Source organism: Crocodylus porosus, unplaced genomic scaffold, assembly GCF_001723895.1.
Source record: "Crocodylus porosus isolate Cpor-Errol unplaced genomic scaffold, CroPor_comp1, whole genome shotgun sequence".
NCBI classification, from domain to species: domain Eukaryota; kingdom Metazoa; phylum Chordata; order Crocodylia; family Crocodylidae; genus Crocodylus; species Crocodylus porosus.
Window position 1 is genome coordinate 2,639,381 of NW_017728915.1, and position 8,877 is coordinate 2,648,257.

General features: G+C 43.7%; 1 protein-coding gene across 1 annotated transcript in view; it reads left to right on the plus strand.

Annotated features, from left to right (window-relative positions):
• Positions 1-8,877, plus strand: part of LOC109310419 (ran-binding protein 10-like) — a 55,584-nt gene that overhangs the window by 14,854 nt on the left and 31,853 nt on the right. Inside the window, exon 2 of the mRNA XM_019535533.1 lies at positions 2,798-2,820. The gene's annotated coding sequence lies outside the window, so the exon portion shown is untranslated. The remainder of the gene's footprint in view (positions 1-2,797; positions 2,821-8,877) is intronic.

Here is an 8,877-nt window from a genome sequence, read left to right on the forward strand (position 1 = left end):
GGTCGAGCACTCGCAGCCCCCTCACCAGGTCATCACCCGTGGCCAGCACTAGGTCCAACAAGGCGTCCCCCCGGTGGGGCTGTGCACCTCCTGGTTTTTTGTTGTCTCTAGAACACTTACATTTGGGATCTGGAAGCAACAACCTGGTTCACTCCTAGTCTTGATTTCATTTTTTATAACTGATCTTCGCGAGTATCACAATTCTTTGTCTGCAAAGCATGTGGTATTTACCATATCAGGATGAGTTCATAGTGGCTAGAAACCCACCCACCCATTGTTTCTGAGTCTAATCTGTCTTTTCTTCAGCAGGGAAATGGGAAAACTCGTGACGTTTTCCTAAACAAGTGTATCTAGTTCTGACATGCCTCAATCACTGAGACACTTTTTCTTTATACCAGTAGTTGGGTTTCTCTGCCATTCCAGCAAAGCGAGTCTCTCCTCTTCAACACTAACCATTTTCTTGATTATTACTGGGTGTAATCAAAGAGCTTTGCTTACTATAAAATTGGCATCCTGTGGACTCAGCTAGTCATAGCCTTTGGGCCTTGTGGGACCAGAGTCCTACCAGGGCTGTGATTGCGGTCTGTCCCTGAGAGCTGTTGCCATAAACTTAATATTGAAGACCCAAAAAGCAGTCTCAGAGAAGTGCAGCTGAGATGGTTGGGGCTGCTACTCTCAGGAGTGGAGGAGATTTTTGCGTGTCACAGTGGTTGCAACATGTTGAAATGTCTAGGTATGCTTTAGACATTCCATCTCTGGCTTTAATGGAAGACACGAGCAAAGGAGAAATTTGAGGGTATGAATTTGGACTCTTGTGAGGTAGTTATACTCTTGGAAGTTTTAGTATCTTTGATCATGGAAGAGTGTCAGGGTATCTTGTCAATCCCAGATATTCCAAAAGGCGGTGAACAGTTTATAAGTAGGGACCTACCTAAGTTGTGCCAAGACAAAGGTTTTTTGCAGCTCGCTTAATGAATGCAGAGCCGATCTCGCAGCAGCCCCATCCCTTTCCTCTAATGGGTGGAGGGTGCCTTCACTCAGTCTACATTAGTACAGCTTTTTTTAAGTGGTCCTTTCCTTGTGCTGTTGATTTTCTTTTGTCCTAACACTGCAGCGGGGGCTGTTGTGGCAGAGGTGAGTTGCTGCTGCGTTTAAAGACTCTCGTTTGGATCGCTCAGTGGTAGGAGGTACACCAGCCAATATATTGGTTGGCTGTCAGATTGGCACTGATAACAGGAGAAATTGTATTATCGGCTATTGGCTTTTTTGGTTGTTGTGGCCAGTAATTATGGCCACGTGCCTGGAGCACCCTGGCAAGTGTAATCTGGTGCCTGAGCCTGTGGCAGACTACAGGTCCTAGCAAGCAGCAGGAGGGCATGCCAGGGAGCGGTCACAGGGCACTGCATTCAGCAACAAAAGGACTATTACTGGCTGCTGCCATGACAATGTTGCACATGCAGCGAGGGTCTGAGCACCAGGGCTGCCATGGAGATATTGGGCTGCATGTGGGCGGCCGGGGTAGGGCACAGTGTGAGGGATATTCTGCTCTGCTGGGTACTGAGTGCCTTTGCAATAGTTGCTTCACCCTGGCGGCCGTGGGAACTCAGCTGCGTGGGCCCCAGCAGTGGTGTGCTCAGGGGCTCTAAACATGCCCAGCATCACTGTCCACGGAAGGATCTCCCCTGCCTGCCCAGGACAGCAGCATGGGCTGCACATAGGAGCCATGGGTGAGGGGGCAACATGTGTAGGAATAAGGTGGTCACCGCTTTCCTCATTGAGAGCCAGAGTAGGCAGGAGGCATGTGTGTTATAGCTGCAAAACAAACAAACAAAAAAAGGTTTATTTGTGTCGGTAGTTTAAAATATCTTGCATTATTACTAAATATCAGTTATTGGATCGGCATCAGCCAATACGGTTGGTTAATCATTGGCTACTGGTATCAGCCAAGAAAATCTTTATCGGTGCACCCCTATTCAGTAGAATTTGGAAGTAGTTAACAATATGGCTCAGACACAGGAATGTATGGTGCAGATGCCTCAGCCTTTTACATGTTCTCTGTTCCCCTGATTTGGTGACTTGTAACTTTTGATGAAAACCAGTAGCTCTGGCTGGCTATACTTATAATCCTTTCTTAGCAAATATAAGACATTTTGTTTCTGTTTAACTTCTGCCTCTTTTCTGACTTATCAAACTGAATTAAAAGCACACAGAAATATTACCTACCTTGTTACAGTTGTGAATATTACATTGGTGTGGAGAGAGAAGCCATTCTCTCCAGGACTGCACATCTGAGAAACTGTTTCAGGCTTTAGCCCAGTATTGCGGCAAGATCTAGTTTCTGGAAACAGTACTGGGGAGTTTAATGCTCAGCTCCACAACTCTATCTGGTAATGAGGAACCCCAGGCCAGACCTTGGCAATATTTAGAGCACTTAAGTTTCCAGAGCCAAAGTGTGTCTTCATTGGCTTGCTCTAGTGGATTCATAGGTACCAGAGTCTTATCTTGAGAGGGTGGAGAAGCAAAGGAAAAAAGGGTTGCTTTGGTGAAGCTTAATACACTGAAACTGGTGAGAGAGAATGTCTGAAACGCCATAAATGTTTACCTGAATCTTTCCCAAATCACATGGTCCAAGCAGTGGGCAGAAGGGGGGAGCTTGTATTAAAAACACAAGTGGCTAAATCTGGAAACAGAGCTAGGATTTATTGCTGTGTGGTAATATTTTTATAGCATGTTAAAGCTGTAGGCAAGTGGGGAAAATCCTTTGTCTTTTTAATTCTAATATTTTTTCCCCCCACAGGTATAGCCTTTACAGACCTCCCTGTAAGTACAACTATTTTCAGTATTTTAACTAAGGATGTCAGTTTAAGGGAGGGGGAAAAGTTACAGGGGTGTTTGATGTCTTCTGTTTTATGTTATGTTCAAGCAGTAGCACATGTTCCTGAACAATGTATATTTCCTGCTTTACCTCTGCTGCCTCTGGATAGAATTGCTCCCTGTAATGTGGCTTCATAGTCTCATGTCTACATGTGTAGATTCATCTCGTGCCCTGTTGGGATTGCAAGGGAAGACTATATAGGCTTGGTAGGATGTCATTTTTATCAGTAAATGCTGATAAACATTAATTTCACCTCATGTTCCACAGACTGACAAAAAGATATATCCATTGTTAATAAGCAAAATTTATAAAAAGAGAACGTAAGAAAAACGGTGGCTGTTGAAGTGTGTGACAACAGGGGAAGCAGTCCTACATAACTGTACTGACTGTGGTTTGGACAGCAACTCTCAGAAACCCCAGAGCCAGGGACAGAATCTGTGCATAAACCAGCGTAAGTGATTGGAAATTGGTTCAGATCTGTAATACAATAGAAGTTCAGTGCCCATAAACTACTTTCAAAATCGCCAAAATTAGTTTAAGATAAACCTGGATGGATGTAGTATCAGACTTAATTGATTTAGGTTAAATTTGTTTATTGAACCGCCCCAGATCCCCTCCAGATTCAAGTGAGTTCACAGTCCCCTAGCATCCCAGGATGCTTTGCACCTCCCCTGCAAACCCCTTTGCAAGGTCAGTGGGCTAGCTTTGGCCTAAATTGTCTGCTCCAGTAGAGCAGGGTGGTGTGTTCTAGTGCTCCCCAGCTTCTGGCCTGGGCCACTGTAGGCACATGGCTGTATTTCCAGAATCAGAAGTGAATGTTCACATGCTTATCAGGACAATCTATGCAGCTTAGACTAACCTGCAAAGATTGAATCAATTCAGTCTCAGGCTTTTTGACTGTCCAGGAGACAGGGAGCAAAAGAAGTGACAAAACAGACGGCGGGGAGCTACTGATGGCAGCTCTGCTGCTCAGCTGGCAGCAGTTCTACAGTAGTTATGTTTGCAGCTGGTAGTTAAACTGCACTTTAGTATATTGCCAGTCCAGGGTAAGAAAAAGGTTGGGAACCATTGGCTTAAAGTTCAGCTTACAAATACACAATGACCACTGTAACATCTCACAGCTTGTTGCCAGAAAGCGCATTTGTTTGTTTGCCATCCTTGACTCTAATGTCTTGTTGGCTTCCCTCTGCTCTCATCTAAGTACTATAGCAAGACAGGGAAATGGGCTAGAGAATGAGTACTGTAGAATAGTTAATTACTCCCTTGTTTTTTGGGCCATCTCATCCTCCCTCCACCATCTCCTGTATGCTCATTACAACTCCACAAATTTTCAGCAAGCCCTGTACTTGCCCTCCATAACCAACTGCTAGAGTGAATCTGAGCAAGGCTTAGCTCTCTAGGGTTTGATGGTCCCTTCTTTGTCTCTGCCAGTCTGGAGTGTGTCAGTTGCTTTCAATTTTAGATCTTCTCTATGGCATTGTTTTAGCTACATCAGAGACTGTTAAAATGGTTGGCTAATCCTGAAAACACAGCTGTCTCAATGATTAAGGGAGTCCAAATTTTGAGCATCGTGTCTCGGTCATGATTCTCTGCTTGCTCACTGAATAGGCAATTCAAATGTAATACATTAGGTTGGATAAGAAAAAATCATTATATGTGGGCAAGGCATTTTCATTAGAAGCTGGAGTGTATACCAGTTCTACACTTGGAAGAAGCAGGGTAGACCACGTATGTTCAGAACATGCCATAGGCCTCTTCATGTACAGCAATAATAGGATTAAATATCCAATCCAAAGTCCCTCATTAGATGTGCAGTTATATACCAGTGCCTCAGCAAAGGCTGTTTTTGAGTTCTGTGTTTCAGTTAGTGCAGGGTTGCATTGCTCATTTCACAGATCGCAGGGGGTTCTCTAAAGAACTCCTGCAGTGACCCTCCAGAATGAGCAGAATTCTCCTCCAGATTCTCCTCCAGAATGTGGAGATCTCAGAACAGCAGCAGTTTCCCAATGCCTGAGGAGGAGTGTTTGTGTCCGAAAGCTTGCAAAGAACCTTTTTCCAACTACTTAGTCTAATAAAAGATATCGCATCTACCCAAAGAAGCTTGCCTGCCTGTGTCCTTAGACCAACATGGGTACAACCAGCAACCCGGCAGTATGTGTTTAAGTAGTAATAACTAGTAGGGTGGGTAATTCTTGGCTATAAGTGCTAAACTCCAAGAGGAACCCCTGGGTGGTTTGGAGACTGTGACCCTAGAGCAAGGTGGCCATTGCTTTGAACAGTCCAATAGAACACTTTCCCTTAGTGTTTTTGACATTGCACCCAGACAATCTTGCTGCTAGTCATGTGGTGTGTTGTGCCTGGCATCTGTCTTTTCCAGGGAATTAATGCTTAGGGTAGAAACTCTGGGAAGGTAGGACTTCATTATGATCAGGATTAGAATTTTGTAGATCTCAGAGTTTTGAGGACAAACGAGACTTGGCAGTGGTACAGACTGCCAGTTGAAAAGACAGTGTTCCTTTCTACTGTGAGAATGTGATGGCTGAATCACACAGCTCTCATCCCCTTGCCTGTGACATGTCCAAAGCATATTGGCACTCAGCATGCATATATTTCATGCTTTAAATCAGAAGTGGCCGACCTGCAGCATGAGTGCGACAAGTGGCACAGGCAACCTCTTTGTGTCACATGCAGAAGATCAAGGAGGGGACAGGTCCTTGCATCAGCAGATAGAGCAAGAAGCAGAAGGGAGAACAGGAGGTTGGGCAGGTAGAAAGCAGACTGCGCAGAGGAAGGGGTTTGTAATGTCATTCCAGGAGGGTCCCTGGCTAATTTGTGGCACACCTGCTGAAAAGGTTGGCCTTCATTGCTATATATTATTGACTTGTTCCCTTCCACTCCTTTCATAGCCCTGAATGAACAAATGGAGAATTATATGTTCCCACACTAGTGACTTTTGAGCAGATGATTACTCCTCAGTAAGTAGAGCTGGAGCAATTCTCATGCCCCTCTCTAAAGCTTAAGGCTGATTTAAAAATGAAGTCTGCTTGTACAGTTATGGGGGTGGAGCCTTATATCTGCAAGGGGCAGTGATCAAAAATTTGTTCTAACACTTTCCCAGGAGAAGCAAAGATTAAAAATGGATTTATTTCAGTTCCTGATTAGTGACAGGCAGGGTCTCAGCTTTTCTCATGCTTGACACCACTCGATATCACTCTTTTACTTACAAAGACAATTGTATATAAAACATAATCCTGCATTTCAATGGGTTCCTCCTGCTTATTCCTTCCATAGTGTCAGTAAATCCCAAGGTTTAGTTTCCTGCTCTTTCACCGTTGCCTTGAATCTGCTTTATCTCGTGACGGAAACTTCTCTAGAATTCACTCAGACATTATTGCTTATTGAGTGCATTCAGACCTTTCTGAATAAATGCGTTTTGTTTGGTTCCTTTTTTGTCTGAATATCTTTATCTACAGATCATATCTCCTGCGGTATGTGCTCTTTGCCCGCATGCAGATTTTTTTTTTTTTTGGTGGAGGGGGAGGCTTCTGTCAAAGACCTTGCTTGGGCCACTAGGAGTCATCTTCCTTCCACTGAAATGAGATCATTTGGGGCTTTTGTAGGCAACAAAGATGCACCCATTTAACTGAAGTTGTGATATTGAGCTGATGTTAGGGAAATTTGGTTCAACTTTGTGTGCCTTTTATGTCAGAGTAAATTCTGGCTTAAATTCATTTAGCTTATCCCTAATCAGTACAACTCTGTGTGTACAGTAGGTCTTTCACCTTGGAGCTTTACTCCTTCAGATGTGGTAAACTCAGTGTAGTGTATGACATACTATAGACCAAAAATCTCCTTTTGTGGAGTGTTGCCTGGCATTTTATACTAAACTTTATGTATGTTAATGTAAAGCATAAACCAGCGTTACATAACTGTCAGTGTAAGCCTAATAGTGACAGTGCTGGAAAGTTTCAGATGTAACTGATGCAAAGATGACACTTCTGTTACGTGCCCCTTATAGTAGCATCCTTTTATCTGCACCCATGGGCTTCCTTGATCATCAGAGTTCTGTCAGACCAGCGTATCTGCTGCTTTCCTGTCTGTCTGATGGCTTTTGCACCATTTTTTCTCCTGCCTTTGGTAGAGTGCTCACTCATGCATTCAGTCTGTCCTCAGTCAATGCAGGCTTCAGAGTAAAACACATACTATTAACTTATAAAACATGCCACACATCAGAAGTAAAGTCTGGCAATATCCAGGGCAGAGTCTGTATCCAGTATGGGTTTAGGATTCATATCTACCTGAGTTAACTTGACTCGGACTGTGTACCCTTTCAGAATTGTACCAAGGTGGAAGAGCTAGCGTTTTGCTCAATAGCCTAGTGATTAGGCCACTTCATACGTGAAAATGTGAAGTAGACTTCTAAGCCTTTCCCAGCCTGAGAACTTGGAATTCACATTTTCCCTTCTCAGAAAAGCGGCCTAACGCCTGAGCTATGGGCTGGGCCCAGCTGGCTTATGGCCTCTGACCTTTTCTCCTAGGACTGTTGATACGTTTTGTATGAAATAATTATGGGATAAAATGTAAAAACAACATTAGAGCCAGAGGCCAGAACCCAGAACTATAAGCGTCATTGAATTTAGTTAGGCTTCCTCTTGCTTGATATCTTTCTGGCTCCACAGTTTTTGTACTTTGGCTGTTCATTGAGCCAACTTCAACAGGAGAGATGAAGAATGCCATAAGCATAGCCCAGACTAGAGCCTGGGGGTTAAGCCACTTTCCTGTGAAGTGGGAGATAAGACTTTAAACCTCAGGCTGAAAAAGGTATGAAACCCGTATCTCCCATCTTACTGATTGATGGTGTTAGTGACTAGACCAGTCGTTTTCAACCTTTTTTCATTTTCAGACCCCTTTGGAAATTTCAGATGGAGGTGTGGACCCCCCTTTGAATTGTAAATATGGCTATTCACATACTTTTGATTTATCATAGTCTTCTTTCATGGACCCCTTAGACATAATCTGCGGACCTGAGGTTCCTGCAGACCACAGGTTGAAAACCACTACACTAGACTACTGGGCAAAAGGTGACTGCTGCTGCTCTTGACACTGCCACCTCTGTTAGGCATACTCTGTGTAAATTTAACAGATTAGGCCCTCCAGGACTTTACCTGTGCCTGAACTTTAGCCAGGACTTTGGTAAATCACACATTAGCAACAAGCTAAATCTGGTCACTAAAAAGTGATCTGGTTTAACATGCCATGTGGATGGGCCCTTACAGTACTGAGGCAGAAGTGGGTGCTAAAACTGAAAAGAGAAGCCAAAAAAAGGAAAAGGTCAGATGGCTGCTTTGGCAGTTCTCACATATATCTTTGCTGAGTGCTTGTATAACCCAAGACTTTGTCTATCCCTGCAGACTATAACACATGGCTGACACAGCTTGATCAGAAGGAGCACAAAATAAAGTGTTAGATAAAAAGGTCTTTGGAATAATTTAACCATGTCCTGAGCCTTGTGACATCATAATAAACATGCTAGGTGGAGTCCCTAGTAATGCAGAAGTGGGGTCCAGCAGTTTTTCTTATTTCAGATTCAGAGCCTTACTGAGACTAGCCTTTTGCCCTTAGCCCAGTTGCTCAAGATGTTCCCTTTAGAACCTGAAATTCCTTGTGTTTGTTTTCAGTACCAAGAATGATTTGGGTTTAGAAATTGTAGGAAAAATTTTCACTTGTCTTTCAGGATCAAAGATTCAGACTAAGCCAGGTGCAGTTTCCAGGGTTCAAAAGTGGTTTTGTCCTTTTGCAACCAGAATACTGCTCAAATTTACCGGGTTATTTTTCTCTGAAGCTTGTTCTTCCTGATTCAGTACCTTTCTTTGAGCAGCAGTTCAGAAGGCGATTAGCTATTTAGCCCTTCGTATTTCATAGTTTCATAGTTTCTAGGGTCGGAAGGGACCTGAGCAGATCATCTAGTCCGACCCCCTGCCATGGCAGGAAAGAATACTGGG